This window comes from Hyposmocoma kahamanoa, unplaced genomic scaffold, assembly GCF_003589595.1.
Source record: "Hyposmocoma kahamanoa isolate Upper Pololo Valley unplaced genomic scaffold, ASM358959v1 64, whole genome shotgun sequence".
NCBI lineage: Eukaryota > Metazoa > Arthropoda > Insecta > Lepidoptera > Cosmopterigidae > Hyposmocoma > Hyposmocoma kahamanoa.
In genome coordinates, this window is record NW_020653852.1 from 14,648,030 (window position 1) to 14,664,972 (window position 16,943).

General features: G+C 36.7%; 1 protein-coding gene across 5 annotated transcripts in view; it reads right to left on the reverse strand.

Moving 5' to 3' along the window:
* Positions 1 to 13,187, reverse strand: part of LOC113231159 (Down syndrome cell adhesion molecule-like protein Dscam2) — a 134,151-nt gene extending 120,964 nt beyond the window's left edge. For all 5 annotated transcript variants that reach the window (XM_026465360.1, XM_026465359.1, XM_026465358.1 and 2 more), the window contains exon 1: positions 13,074 to 13,187. The gene's annotated coding sequence lies outside the window, so the exon portion shown is untranslated. The remainder of the gene's footprint in view (positions 1 to 13,073) is intronic.
* Positions 13,188 to 16,943: the final 3,756 nt, after the last annotated feature.

Sequence of the window (16,943 nt, forward strand, 5' to 3'; positions counted from 1 at the left end):
TAGTGCGAGGCTATGTTGAGTGTGTGCGTTAGATTAATATTAACATTATTATTATTATTTAACTTTATTTTTCTCAGCTTGTTAGCCGGTTTGAACCACATTTACGGACTGAAGTCAAGTAAATGTAGTATGGCGTGTATCTACGAGTATGTGGTGGGTGTGTAATAAGATCCTACATCGTCCTCTTCCATCTGCATGAACTTTCTGATTATTATAATTTTTCGCATGTTTTTAAAATATATATATATATATATATTTAAAAATCACCATCACCAACAACCCTGTTACGGAGAGGTAATTTTATCGCTTTTAACTAGGTTGGTAGTTGAAAAAATATTTACTGAAAATTTATGTTGTTCGTGTGAAGTTTTTTCCTAGTATTTGATAAATATACAAACAAGATAACGTGGTACAAATATCCGATAAAGCGAAATTACAAGTTGCTTGTGGCAGTCGGGAGGGTACGGCAGCTATACGTATTTTATATACGCTTTGCCGCTCACGTTTGCGTGCATAGCTTGAATAGGATAATTAAAAAGACGTAAAAGTTCTTAAACTCGAAAAGCAATAAATAAATTACAGAATCCATCACAAACACCAGGCACGTGCAATATTAAAATCCTAACTTCATTAACCAGAATTCTGTAGCATTTATAATTTTAAGTACATTTCATTATGCCCGACGCAATTCTTCTTAATTAATTAAATGATTTCGCTCTCCGTGAGTTTATTTTTTCTTTGGGGGCTTTAATGATGTTTTGTTTACTCCTCCCGCTCTGTTTCTCCGGGCATCCCGTTGAATATTTTAAAAGGCTCAGTATTCAGCAGACTGACACGTAAATCCTCTGGCTCAATATGTTCTAAAGACCAAAGGCCTTACTATGACTGCGCCATTATCATACAAGACGAGTGTTGGAAAAGTTTTGACAAATCGTTGGCACAAGATGAAGTTCGAAGTTTTGTTTTGTAAACGTTCATTTCAAGATTTAATTCTGAAAATCTGTATTGTCTTGTGAGGATTACCTTTGTCATTCAGTATTTACGCTTTACATATTTTTATGAATTTTGATAATGTTTGTTCGAAGTGACTTTTCATGAAAATTCATGGTAAGGCCCCTGTTTTCCGTTCGGATGCCGCGTCGTGACCTGATTAGAGATTTTTCCTGGGCAATATAAAATCTGTTTGTTTTTACCCCAACACGTATATATAAAGCTAAGCTCGGGTGCTTGAGTTTTTCAGACAAAAGCTCTTGATTAACTTAGTCCATGTTGGCTTGGGGAAGTTGTAAAGCTTCTTATGACAACGCAAAAACAGAATGATTTTTGTCAACTTAAGTAAATCGTAATTTGTTTTATTAGCATTAGCTATGCGGATGACATGGTGCTGCTCAGCCCTTCGATTGGAGGTTTAAGAAAACTTTTGAGCCATTGTGAGGCTTATGCTGTGCGGCACGGCTTAAGGTACAACGAGAAGAAGAGTGAGTTTTTGTTATTCAAAGGCAAGATTAAAGAGCCGGCCTATGTACCTCCAATCTTGTTGAATGGAATACCATTGAGGCGTGTTGCACAGTTTAAGTATCTAGGCCATATTGTGGCGGAGAGTAGAAAAGATGATGAGGATATGGAGAGGGAGCGCAGGGCACTGTCGGTTCGAGGTAATATGTTGGCTCACAGATTCATGCGATGTACAATTGGAGTGAAACTTACGCTCTTCAGAGCATACTGCCAAAGTTTCTACACGTGTGGTCTGTGGTCTAATTTCACACAGAGATCGTACAGTGCCTTGCGAATCCAATATAATAATACCTTTAGGGTCTTGTTGAGGCTTCCACGTTTCTGCAGCGCATCTGGCATGTTTGCGGATGCTGCTGTTAAGGATTTTTATGCCATCATGCGCAAAATGTCTGCAGCGGTGGTACAAAGGGTGAGGGGAAGCAATAACAAGATCCTAAAGTTAATTGCAAACAGGATGGATGCAGCAGTTTTCCAGAGGTTCACCGAATTGCATGTACTGCGTGCGAATCGGTGAGCCGCTTGGACAGCCGGATCCGTCTCATTTTATTTTTATTTTTAATTTTATTAATTTTAGTTATGTAATTGTACTAACCCTAATAACTAACATAGTTATAAGTTGTTATGTTACTAACCTACTAATTTATATGGATTACTGTGGTCCGAAATAAAAGATTTTTATTTTATTTTATTTTTTTTTTATTTTTTTATGTTTTCCACTTTGATCTAAATGTTTAAAAGAGGTCGAGAGACACATATATTACACACAATTACACTAGCGTCACAGTACATTTATGAAAAGTAAGTTATGTTAAGACATTCTTTTGCCGATTGAAACGAAATGATATAGTGCTTTAATTCTCAATCGCAAAACAGGATTAAAAGTAGAGGACTTAAGGTTAATACAAAACAAAGATTGATCAAACTGTTTTGTGAGAGACTGGTGCACGAGATAGGTATAGAAAAACCCGTAAACCAATTGGTGCGCTGTGGCAGACATTTTTCTCACGTTAATAAAACGTCTATAAACGTTTCTTCTATAGGCTATTATATGAATCTGACAAATAATGATACTGACGTCAATAATCAATACTGTCGTCAGTACACCGAGAAGAGTTGACCACTGCAACGAGGACGGTTTCAAAAATGTAGAAAAGAAAAAGAAGTATACCAGCCGTAACCTTAGTGGCACTGACACTGACACTGACAGCGATACCGACGACGTTGTTATACGTGTCACGGCTTCATTACTCCGCAAAGTCTGCTGATATTGTGAAAGCCAATGCTACCCTGAGGGTCGAGCAGTTGGGGTCCCGCCACAATGTAAATTTTAATTCATTTGTGGTGAGAGTACCAACTCAACATCTGTTGACCTTCATGAAGGATGAGTTTTGGCCGAAGGGTGTATATAATATATATGAATATAATAATATGAAATATAATGTCTATGGAAAGCGTGTCTGGAGATATATGTTACCATTACTGCTTAATAAATTGCCAAGTGACGTTTTTGATAAACTTATAGTCAATTCATTTATCAAACTGTTAAAGTTATTAGTTATTAAGTGTAAGTTGCGTAAATTATTAGATACGTATAAGTATTGGTCAGTAATTATGTTGTTAGAAGCCTGATAGTGATGGTGGCGATACATAAATCTGTTAATGGGTTTTATTCGCTGTCTTGTGTTCCTTTTTGTAAACTTTTTAATTGTGAATAAAATAAATAATAATAAATAAAAAATTAGTCATAAGTGTTTTATTATATTATTATGTATGTTAGTCTTTAAGGTATGTATTTATCATTTATTGATCTTATTTCCCCACATTTAGCTGTAGCTTTCAATAGGTGCGTTGACGAAGGTGTTTTTCCCGATTTAATGAAACAGTAAGGTTATTCCCTTATTCAAAAGCGGTAGGAAAGTTGATCCTAGCAACTATAGGGCCAATTCAATTTTACTAGCTTTAAGTAAAATATTCGAAAAGGTTATGCTGACTCAATTACTGTCCTGTTTCGGTAGGAGTCATATTTTTCATAGTGAACAATACGGGTTTACTAGTGGTAGATCGACTAGTGATGCGGGGGTAGCGTTACTAAAACACATCTTTGATGCCTGGGATAGGTTCCAGAACGCTATTGGTATTTTCTGTGACCTCTCCAAGGCATTTGATTGCGTTGATCATATTACTCTTATTAGGAAACTGGAACATTACAGTGTAAATGGCAAGGCGTCGAAACTTGTCTCGTCATATCTCAACGGTAGAATTCAGAAAGTAGACATAAGTGGTGTGACTTCTTTGGGTTCTCCGGTAAAAATGGGCATTCCACAGGGCTCAATACTTGGGCCTTTCCTATTTCTGATTTATATTAATGATCTGCCATTCTTTGTTAAGGACCATTGCGAAATAGTGTTGTTTGCTGATGACACATCCTTGATTTTCAAAACAGACAGACATGACATTAACTATGACCATATTAATGATACCCTCTCTAAGGTCGTTTATTGGTTTAATGCTAACAATTTATTGCTTAATGCCAAGAAGACAAAATGTGTTAAATTTGAATTACCTAACGTAAAAGCGACTAGTCCAAGCATAGAAATAAACGGAGAAAAGTTAGACTTTGTTAATAAAGCAGTCTTCTTGGGAGTGACTTTAGATAGTAAACTTCAATGGTTTCCACATATATCTTCCCTGGCCAGCAGGTTAAGCTCCGCTGCATACGCAGTCCGCAGAATACGTGAGTTTACCGATGTTAATACTGCTAGACTAGTTTACTTTAGTTACTTCCATAGTATAATGTCCTACGGGATTCTCATGTGGGGTAAAGCGGCAGATATTCAAACCATATTTGTATTGCAAAAACGAGCGATTCGTTCTGTGTACCGTCTAGGCTCTCGGATTTCTCTCAGAGAAAAGTTTAAGGAGACTGGTATCATGACTGTGGCATCACAGTACATTTACTCAAATATTTTATATGCTCGTCAAAATATACACAATTTCAATAAGAAAGAAGATATCCATAATATTAACCTTAGAGCTAAGTCCAAACTCATGGTACCACGATTTCGTTTAACCAAGGTAAACAACTCTTTTATGGGGAACTGTGTACGTTTTTACAATAAGATTCCGGAGCATATATTAAGTTTATCATTTCCTAAGTTTAAAAACTACATTAAAAATATTTTGATCGAAAAATCATTTTACAAAATTGAAGACTACGTGTTAGATAAAGATGTATGGAAAGACGACATGGCTCCGGAGGTCAGCGTAGTGAACGAGCAGTAGCTTAAATGTGACGATTTCAAGTAAATTTATTTTACCTATGGAATAAATAATCTTTGACTTTGATTTATGGGTCTTTGTAACCTGCATGCAAATAATTAAATTAAATAAATAAATAAACCTTGACGACTATAAACCGCCCGCTGACGTTGCGTGCGTATGCCAGCGATATAGTAGCAGTAGAGCCCCTTGTGAAAGAGTTCGTCCAGGGAAGTACTGCCCTTACCTTACCTATTTCTGCCGCCAAGCAGGGTGCTGCTGGTGCATGTAAAGGCACATAAAACTCGTCAACTGATATCTCAGGGTGACAGGCGCAGTGACAGTGTCAAAGTGAAAAAGATCATTGGTATTTGTGAGTAGAGCTTATTTATCCTGTGAAATTTCGATATTGCGTGCCGCTAGAGATTTAATTAATTTGACAATGTTGTGGAGCAACGACGTCAATATTAAGATTTTGTATGGCCAAATAACGTTACGTTGTTCTATTGTAATAATAGTACGTTGTTCTATGTCAATTACAAATGTTTAGGGCGCATACATCATAGTACGTGGCCCCTGCGAGTATGTTAAGAAGAGTAATAATATTTTCATGAAAAACAGTAGTATTGGCTGTGCCTACTCATTTTAAGATTACGTCATAATCAAGTTTTCAGCTTAGTAATTTAAAGGCTTTTGCAGAGTCTACAATTAATAAGAGGAACAAAAATAAACTTACAGTTCTTGACAGCTGTGTTCACAAAGTCTCAGTTCTTGACAGTTGTGTTCACAAAGTCTCAAACTCATTTGAGAGGCAATGTTTATGCTTCTACTAATAAGATTCTTGTTGATATTCAAAACGTGTTATTTACAACTTTTAAACTACCGTGAAATAATAACACAGCTTCTTCGGGTGATAAAAGTCTATGGTGGTGATCCCGTCCATTTTCTCAAGCTTTTCAGAAAATTTAACATAAATATTGTAAATGTGAACAAGTGTCTATTTACAAAAAGCAACCCCTAGATTTTTTAATCATTCTTTTCAAGGGAATCTTTAATTTGTGTAACTTTGTGGTTTGTAGGGCTTCAAAACTAAACTTGGTATTATGTTGTGAGCTTGTACTGTTACAGTACTGCTATCGTGTGAGTGAGTGAGTTTGAGTGTATGTGAGCACACATGTGCGAGTGCGAGTGCGAGTTGCGAGTGCGTGTGCGTGTGCGTGTGCGTGTGCGCGTGCGTGTGCATGTGCGTGTGAACGTGCGTGTGCGTGTGCGTGTAGTTTCTTGGACAAGGAGTATGCAAGGAGTAGCAAACAGCTGATCGTTTGAGGTTACAGTAACAACATCTGTTCAGTATTTTTATAGTCAAGTGTCTGTAACCAAGATTCAGTAGTGTGTTTAGATTCCTGAGTAGACAAATATCCTTATTTGTGGAATGTTAGATGTAGATGTAGAGCTGCAGAAATAATGGGAGGCGATTGACGAATGTCGTTTGGACCGCTGGTACTGGAACTCTATAAACTCGTCTCTTGATCAGTTTTTCATAATTTAGTTGGTCTTACAACGAATCGAGGCCGAGACCTCGTCACCTACTTTGCTAATGATTGGTCGACCGAGAAGAAGTAAACTTGGAGTAGTCTACTTTAATAACCTACTATTCCTAAGTGGTATGTGTTAATAGTGTACCAATGCTAAGCAGTACAACATGGTTATTATGTTTCTCAAAAAATAGTCTGTACTTGCCTTGGCCTTACTTTTGCTACACAAAGGACGTAATGTCTTACTTTATAATCCCTATGGCTGAGTGCCAAATCTCTAACGTCATTCATATCCCACAAAGCTTCGCAGAAACAGAATACTGTTTGTAAAATGCAACAATCCAATATATGCCGAACAGAGGTGTATGAATTTTACAATACCTTGCCGCGTCTTCATCGCGTTAGAGGCGTGCAATTTCTCTCTTGTCGAAGTAACAGACTGGTACAATACACCCAGCAACTGACAATAGACTATTGCTGTGAATAATTGGTTCCTCTCGGCATGGATTGAATGACCAAGTTCTTTCTAGATAATTTTCCATTTCCATCAGACTATTAGAGTTCTAAATTGCCTTTTCATTCAACAGATAAGAGCACTTTATTTCAAAACTAGGATTTAGCTCTCAAAGACAGGAAACCTACAAATTTTATTTGAAAAATGGAAATAATGAAATAATCCTAACGTTTTGGGTTTTATGAAGTATCTAAAGGCATTTTTATTCCTTTTCAACGCTCTCAATACAATTCGTGAGTATTCCATTTGGATAGAACAAAATAAGGAAATAAAAGGTCCATCCCTTTGAAACTTACAAGTTTTATATTTTTCTTTGTGCTCCCCTTTGAAAGAAGTTGGGCATTGTTTGGAGGGACGCTTTAAGGATGTGACCTCGACTCATGGTTTAAGAAAAAACAGTACCCAAACAGAAATAATATTAATAAAATTATAAAAACGTAATTCAATTTCAGAAGAACATAAAGAGAGCAATTTCAGACGAAAACAACTAGAGAGACGTCAACCAACCAAGAAATCTTAGCAGTTAGTTTAAATCAAACCCTTTGAACATTATTCGGTGACCAACTGATTATGAGATCGGATAGTAAATAATGGAAAGGAACTTCATTGCTGAAAGGACGACATAGATAGGTACTCAAGAAAATGAAACATAAACACACTTACGAGAAATCATTTTAAGAGTATATGGATAGCAAAATTTGAAAAATATATTTACTGTGTCACACAACCCTACCTCAAAGGAAGATAATATAGAATTCTTGGTTGAATGCTATATATGAGGTGTAATAAAATTATAGCTAAACTATTGCTTGAAGGGGCAATAATTTCCATCGCAAGAGAATACTAGGAATATCCGTAATACTGACAGCAAGAGCACTCATAGGAATATCGGTCACAGACAGATATTGAAGCGCCAATATGATGCACCTAAAAAGGGGTCATCTGCTGATCACTTATGAGAATTTGTCAGATATGAAAGTAGAATTTAGCTAATTGCCATGAAATATTCATGCCACCTTGATTTGTTAGTGAAAATTTAATTTTTGAGGAAAAAAAAAATAAATAAAAAATTCAAAGATTTATCGAAATTGTTTCGCGTTTACAATTTCTAAGAAACATATGGCGTTTCTGAAACCGTTTCATTATACCAAAGAATATTAATAGAATAATAATAGAATACTTTCATAGAATAATAAATACTGTAGAAGTGGTTGGCTAGCGCCCGACGCGTGCCAATTATAGGTCTCGGAAAACCTATCTGAGTTCAGTCCGCCATTTTTGCTTTGTATGGTGTGGTTGTGTTATTCTTTCATGCAAATTTTGTGAAATCCTAGAAAAATGTCTTATTGTGCTGTTTTGGAGCGCAAAAATGACAGCCTTACCAAAAATATTACCCGTGGTGGTATTGCATATCATCGGAAAGTCTTATTTTAATAAATTTTCAATTTTCTGTTTATCGAAATATTTTTTTTTGTTGCAAGAAACGAAAGTAATATATGGTCGCTTCTTGCTTAAAGAACAAAATTAATAACTATAATTCGTCGTCGTTCAGCAATGAACCACTAGAAGGCAGCACATTGATTGAAATTTCAATATAATATCAAAACATCGTAACTTGTAATAATAGGTATTGATTGTATTGAACTTTCAAGGATATGCCAACAGGGCAAAGTTTAAATTATATTAACAATCCAGAATTCGTTATTTCTTTTTAAATTTGAAACTACGACCAATCAATATTACGATTTTGTAGTGTTTCAAATTAAGAATGTGTGAGTTTTGGCGACATCGGTTCTGACATTAATCGAGGGTTAAGGCATTTCCATTGTTTATTTTTCCTTTTTGATGGTAACTTTAGTAGTAAAATCCTTACGAATATTCTTCTATCCGAAGGGACTTGTCATGGAAAATTCCCACTGGCTTTCGATTCGTTTTCAATTTCTTAAAAGGCACTTCATTAGTTTGAGCCCGTGTGCCATCTGCGACCCGCGTAGCAATTGTTTTCCGCGACTCTACGCTTTTACGCCCCGTTCATTAATACAGCTTCGTACGCTGCTCTGGATATGTGGATTTTATGTCTGCTTGGTGCATGCTTGATTTCGTCGTAATTTTTTTTGTAAAATAAATTTATTGTTACTAAAATTTTGCAGTGCATGGAGTTGGGTATGAATTTTACCGTTGTTTGATATTTTTGAACAATAATAATGAAACCTTGGTTTTGTAACTATAGTGAAAAATTGGGTAGTTTGCATTAATACGAGTATTAGACATCTTTTTTTAAACCACATCGTTCACGGATCTCAGTATTATTCACTCTGTCAGGTAACCATCTTGTCATTATCCCTCATGCACTCAGCTTATTGTCATTTCACTAAAAGTTCTATGACGTAGGTTTTCAGTGAATTCGCGTGACACGGAACATAGCTGAGGCGCATAACTAAATATAATATTATGTACATTATTACAACATAATTAATTTAATATTAAATGTGTATATCGAGGTTTCAGGATCTTAGCTTCTTAACATTAATATTAGACACAATTGGTTGATGAATTCACGCAGTCAACCGTGACAATGGGCGTCTATGTGGCCCGAAATGTTGGTTTGTTTGAAAAAACAAATATATGCGATTAAGATCCAAAACACAGTTTCAGTTCCTATGTGTAACAATCGCAATAACCTAAGAAATCGAGAAAAATTGGGTATTTTAAAAATCCTCATGCTTATATTTGAAATAGGAAAACGGCGCGCTATATCTAGTGATCATGATATAATCTGCCTCATTCCGTACGTACCTTCATCAGTCAAAGTGCCTCTAAATTGTTTACCAATGGAATATTATTAATTAATCAAAATTCTCACGTTCAAACGTACAAATTTGGGCGGAAAAAGGCCATGCGTAGCGCCTCCAAATCGGGAGGCATACAAATAGCGTTTCCAATGTCAAGTTATGAAATTAATCGTGGAACTCAGAGGGCAGGTGAGGAGGCGAGTGGTAAGTTGCGGGGGACGGGGTCCCTCGTGAATCGTTTCCGACGCCAAATACCGCCCAACTCGGTGAATGTGGAAAGTTTAGCAGGAATTCCGGGCGACTATAGAGTTTTTAATTTAATTCGTATATAAAAGACCTGTTTATTTGCGCCATTTGGGCTGAATTAAATCTAGCCCCTGTGAGACTATTTATTTTTGATTTATTTTTTAAATCTTTTTTTAAGTGCGGTTTTGACAGTATTTTCGCAGTAATGTCTGATTTTTTCTTTCTCATAAAGTTGCTTAATAAAAATTTCTTAAACTTTTACACTGCCAGTACTTATGATAGAAAGCATTAATTTTCTAAGGTACACGTAACAAATTTTTAACAAATAATTACTTGTAATGTTTCTTGTCAATCGAGTTAACCTTTTATTATAAAGCGGGCAACGGCCCGGAGAACTGTCCCGTTTACTATAATGAGCGAAAAGAGCGCTCAATGTAACACTTTTCCATATTTATAGAAGACGCACGGCCCACAGCCGGATGCGCATATCTTTATTTCCCGGTGGGGCTCGCGACCGCAAACTTTTAGCCGAACTCCTCGAATGGAAAAACTTTATTTATATTTGAGTTGGGCGAGCGGGTTTCTGAATACTGAATCAGATTGGCGCGTAGGGCGCGTGGTTGAACTTCAGGCAATATATTTCATGTCTTCGTACATTCACATAAGTCATACTTGATAGATTGATTTTTGTCTAAACTCCGCAACAAAATTCGAGATCAAAACTGTAAACAAACGTGGAGCCGTCACAAAAAATATTATAAAATGTGTAAATGTATACATTTAAAAATATTTGGTTTTTTTTATGATACGTGACGGGACAACAAGTCGTGGGTCTGGTGGTAAGCGACACGCCTGCCCATAACAGTTGCAGTGCCACTCAGAGCCTTAAATCATACAGATCTGAGGGGCACTGCCACACGTTCGTCACCTTGAGACATAAATTTACGAATGCAGATGTGTTCAAAATCGAAACACAGTAATGCTCACATTACTGCTTTTCTATTATATACATATATTATATATCTATGTATATATTGCTTTTGGCCGCACTTCACTGGACTTTGTCTCAAGAAAGACTCTTTCACAAGAACTCTCTACTGTTATATTTTTTTGATTTATTTATTCACCAACACTTCTACCATTACCTAATGTGATAGTAATGCAATATATAATATTGTGCTTAAATTGTGAGAAATCTATTGTTGTAAAACATACTAATTAATAATGTAAGCTTATGGAAACAGACTCTTGTGTAAAATATTTTATCCTCATGGCAATGTTCAGGGATATACAACCTTTGATAGCCTTTTTTATACGGTTTTTGACGCCTTGTCGATGACGTAACAGTGTGTTTTAATATTACAAGTACTTAGGTATCGAAACAAATATTAATTAAGCTTCTTAATAAAATATAAATAAACATGGACCATACACTATACTCTAGACTTAATCTGACACGGATAACCTGAATATTCCAGGGGGCGCAATTTATGAGACTGACACGTTCGGGCCGGTGGAAGGGATAATCGACCAGACACGGTAGCCAGATTCCTGTCAGTTATGCAGCGTATGACAGAAAATATGTAGTTATTTGGGTAAGTAGTTAGATAATGTTATTAATGAAGACCTATAGTGATTCTAAAAATTCTTTAAGACGTTTTGCCAACAAAAGTTTAATTTAATTTTTAATTCGATAATATTTATTACTCATAATATCTGGAGTAGAACTTGCTAACAAACGAATCTGAAAAATAAAGTATATGATACGTCATTTTGACAGTGACAGTTGTTTATTTATATTTTTGATCTAGAATTTCATCACGGGCTAAACAACAAAATTTTTTTGAAACACGTTCTTAGGTATTTGTTACATAATAATGAAAAAAAAAACATGTAATCGTATTATTAGTGTTCTGAATAGTCCCCGGAATGAATTCCGTTGTTCTGGAACTCATAGTGCAGGGAATGCCCTAGTTTGAGATCAGGCAATTGGTGTGGTAGTCTGGCACATACTATTTACGTTATGCTTAACACAGTGGTTAAGCCCCGGCGACAAATTAATATAATGCTCAAAAAAATAAAGATAAAAATGCGGACGATGATGTCAAGAATCTCAGAGAAACAACTACGGCTCGTCAAATAATCTTCTCCGCTACTCTCTACGACATACAGCCCAAGCTAGTGAACAAACTTTACTTACAATTTGAAGATCTTCCCCATTCTCCAAACTCACTTATATTTGCCCTTGGGAATTCCCTAGTTTAAGACCAGGTGATTGGTACCTTTGTTTGGTATTATTATTATCTTCAAGTTGTTGGTTAGCCCACAAACGAAATAATACAGAAAAAAAGTGTTAAATTTCTTTTCTGTACGCAATAATGTTCCTTGTACTTAAAAAAATATATGTTAGTAGTAAAAGAGTAAGATATTCTACTGTTAACTCCGTTTTTTTGCACTATCTACAGCTTGAAAATGTAATTGGGCTTAGGTTGACATGACGGTAAAACAAGATAAATGGGCCCCGGGATTTGTTTATTCTCCCAAGAACTACGAACGAAATAAATCGGGAAATATTACATCTGGTCCACCATGCAAATCTATCCTCATGTTTCGCTTCATTAGACTACAACATTTCGAAGATCAGAAAATCTTTAAACCAAGTTTGTGTGCAGAAATCGGCAAGTTCGGAAAGTCTAAATGAGCGACTTGGAAGTTATAAGTAATAATGGGTGGAAATAAATACTTTACGAACTCACAACTTGCTATTACAGACTTTGTAATTTTGCAAACTTTAATAGAAGTGGCTTATTGCCAAACTCTACCTAAGGTAAATATCAGTATATGAAATAATAATATCCACTATAGGAGCAGACACACACGACCACTTTTAGCAGCGCGTCTATAGCGATTCAGTTTCGGTGCACCCGCTAATCGTCTGCCTTTAACTTAGAGGGTGGAATTTCCATAGTCGGCCTTTACACACCTATAAATTGCTAGTGCCGCGATGCAATCGCGCGTTTCTCAAACATTTATATCGCTACTAAAAGTCGCATTGTGTAACTGCTATAAAGGGTTTTAAGCGTAAAACACACTGAAATCGGGTGCGAGTCGGGCACGTGTTGGGTCCCGACCTGCATTTCGCTTTATTTATTAACACAAAAAAACTTTCAAAATTTTTTTAAAAATCAGAAAATCGACTTCCGTGAAAGATACCTGGTATTCCCCTCTAGTGGCACAGGAGAGGACTAGACCCGTCTCGTTGGTGAACTCTACGTGATGCGGTGGCTCCACCAACGCCGGCGCACGTCGCGGTTCCGGCGACGCGCGGACTGCTATAACAAACAGAAACGGAATTAATGTGGAGGAGTAGACATAGTCCATAAACTTTAATAATTATGCCTAATACGAAGGAGGAGGAGGTAATAAGTTCTCACAAGTTAAGGGTACAATAGAAAGACATTTGATTATCTTAAACAAAGAAGGAAGTCTGATTATTTAAAAGTTTTAAGCTAAACAACCCTATCGAATTTAATTTTAAAGTTTTTAATTGAGTGCCAACGACTAGTTTAAATTCCTGGTGCTGTTTAATTCAGAAAATAGGATGGAACAAAGACACTTATGCTAGAATAAAAACTTAACATGTATGCTAATACAAAACGAGAAAAGGGGCAAAGGATCAAGTCTTATTCCATTTAAAGGGGGCGTGCCAACTCACGCTATTAGGTACGTGAGAACCGCCTTGAGCTCTACTGCGTACCGAGCAAAGAGCTAGATCGAGTTTGCTTACTTATTAGGTATAATCGAACTGGCTCTCGGAAATAGCTTGAAACCTACTCGGAAGTTTTGGAAAATGTTTGCACTGGTTGAAACTGCTTAGAAACTACTTGAAAGGAACTTGAAACCCTCAAAACTGAGTTCCTGACTGCTAATTTAAATCTGAACGGAAGTTGTTTACTAACCGATTACTGCTACATGTCTGTACGATCGATTGTGTAATTTTTATACAAAATAGGCACAAACAGATAAGTGTCATATTTGTCAAAGACTATGATACCAAGTGACGGGACGAACAACTCGTGCGCCTGGTGGCAAGTGACAGACCTGTTAACAGTTGCAGTGCCATTCAGAGCTTTAAATCGCAAAGATTTGGAGGGTGATGGACACTGCCACTGCGTCCGTCACCCTGCGACATCGTTCACAAGTCCCATGTGCGATTTCACCAGCATTGTTGTGCTTCAAATCCAGAACACAGTAATGCTCACATTACGGCTTGACGGCGGAAATAGGTACGGCACTACTTCCCTGGACGAACTCTTTGACAAGGGGCGCTACTGCTACTAAAACTATTTTTTATATTGTTTAGACCAATCAGCATGTGGTGCCTGTGAATAGTTATGGCAAACAAGTTAAATTTCACTGAACTTATTAATAGTGTATAATTTGCGACACAAAAATTCCTAAGCAAAGTTTCCATCGATTTTTGCTATGCTACATAACATATGAACATCACATTTCGAACCTCAGTACATTGGAATAAATACTATTTTACGTGCATTTCGTCAATCAACTTAAATTTCCATTACACATACTGAATCGAAAGATGTTCCAACAGATATCTCTACTATGCCAGATAAGATCAGGCATGTTCTGTGCACCTGGAGGCTGGAGGCAATCTGCCGCAGCCGCAATGTTCCATTTCCGTTCAATTCCACACAAACCAAGTTCCACCTGTTCCATAATTACTTATTCTACGCCTGTTGATAGAATCCACGTTGTTTATTTTATAGGTAATAGTCAATCTGTTCCGTTGTGCTATCAATTCTAATGACATTGTAATATGTAAATAAAAAACTATACTTTAGCGGCGAAGTTCGTTTATTATTATTATGCTAAATTACATATAACTTATTCAAAAACAGAAAATCGCAGAGTAATCTAGTCAATCTGAATATCGACTACTAGTTGCACAAAGTCTGCTAATTATCGATCTTTACCAAGAGGTTTAGTCGTGTGCACTGCTCAGGCATATCCTGTGTAATAAAAATAAACTGTTGAAATTATTTATTTGTATATTATATATTTATATGTATATTATATATTTATATGTATATTATATATTTATATGTATATTATATATTTGTATGGCCTACATTTATTTCTCTCGTGAGGTTGGGTGTAATTTGTGGTTGTCTATATGTGTGTCCATGGCACCCGCGACCCAGGGTTTCCCTAGTGCGGGACTATGTTGAGTGTGTGCGTTAAAATAAAATATCGTGTTAAAAATTCAACGCAATGAGATCCATTCCCTGTTATGACGACAATGTGTAAACGAACCATCAAGTGTAAGTAAATGAGAAAATATAAATGGGCCACTTTACATCGCTGTTTATTTTGTACAGCCAGTGACGCATCTGTAATGATTTATTCTATGTCTATAGGCACAAACAATGGTACTTATAGTATATATACTCTGTAGGCTGCTTCCGCTTCCTCGATGCAGCCAATAGCGATTGGTTCGACGTTGATTGCTATTGAAGGAGACAGGAGCTTGAATTCGAAATGAGGGTAATGTGTTTTTTATTTTACTTACTAAAAAGAAGAGAGAAATTGACATAAGGATAGGGCATGACACAAAACAACGTACTCAAATATAACCATTTCATCACAGGCTTTAAGTTGTCCATTGCTGTGCATAGGCTTCTTCGCTTAGTTAAACTACTATTTTTCTTAGATAATCTGCAAGCGCATGGCGTTACTCAAAGGCGTGTCTAAAACAAAAAAATTACCTTTGTTAGTAATAATAACAATAATAACACACACACTCAACATAGTCCGCACTAGAAAACCCTGGGTCACGGATGCCATGGACACACACATAGATAACCTCAAATTACACCCAAACTCACGAAAGAAATAAATGTAGGCTATACAAATATTTTTCACGACTCGGGAATCGAACCTGAGAACTCTGCGTGGCAGTCCGGCGTGGTGACCGTTCGGCCACAGAGGCAGTTTTTGTTAATAATAATAGCTTTCGTTATTTGGCATGCAAAATTCAACCAAATGACCATTACTGGCAATAATAGCTTATATAGTTTATTGCGTGCCTGCATGTCCTTTTCACTGCATGTCCTTTGGGCCTGAATGCCATTTTTGTTATATGTAACAGGCAGTGGAGTCTAAACGTGAGGGAACCTAATACAGTGTTGACACAACCCTAGCCACCTTCACTCTGCGTGCCTACAAGATGCCATGCTGAATCAGCTTCCCGTTCAAGAATTTATACTGAAAGAGGCTAGTATTTGTATGTATCTAATAGTCATTGCGATCGTTATACTAAGTCTAGAAAGTCCTGTTCTGAGAACGGTGTCCGTTGTCATGTTTTCCAAATAAAACTTTATGAACTACCATTTGGAATTTCCAACTAAGGAGGATTGGAAAAAGTCAGCCTCGTACCTTTCTACATAAGTCTTGATTATACGTGACACTCCCTATCGACTCTTAGCCTATACGAGAAGGGCACTAAAACCTGTGCGTGCACATGAACCTTCTAAGTTCAGATTCTGACCCCAGATTAGCAAGTGTACAGGGTTGTCACAGACCGTTGCTACTGACTTCATTCGGTTCTCAAGCGGCTAGTACCGCGGGTGAGCCACCTAAGGTGCACGTACAGTATATTTCCAGGTAAATAGATATTGGAAAAAGGTGGTCTTGCCATGATGGTTGCCTACTATAAGGTCATGTGTGGATGGGTCGAAGTCGAGACTTAACGCAGGCAGTGCCTTCAAACTTGCTCGATTTTTTGACAATCGACACAGTGAATCTGTAAGCAACAGATGATCGACATCGTATTTTTGGTCGATCAACACCTGTGATCAGTGTAAATCGTGTAAATGTTTAAGAAACAGACGATCGATATAATATTTTTTATATCAACACGTATGATCGGATAAAAATCTTGTAAATATATGCAATAGATGATCGACAGCGCATTTTTTTGTTGATCGACACTATTAAATTTAAAGGCGTAGATGCCTACAAATTGGTTCGATTTTAACTCCGATATTTGTCGATCGTTAACAG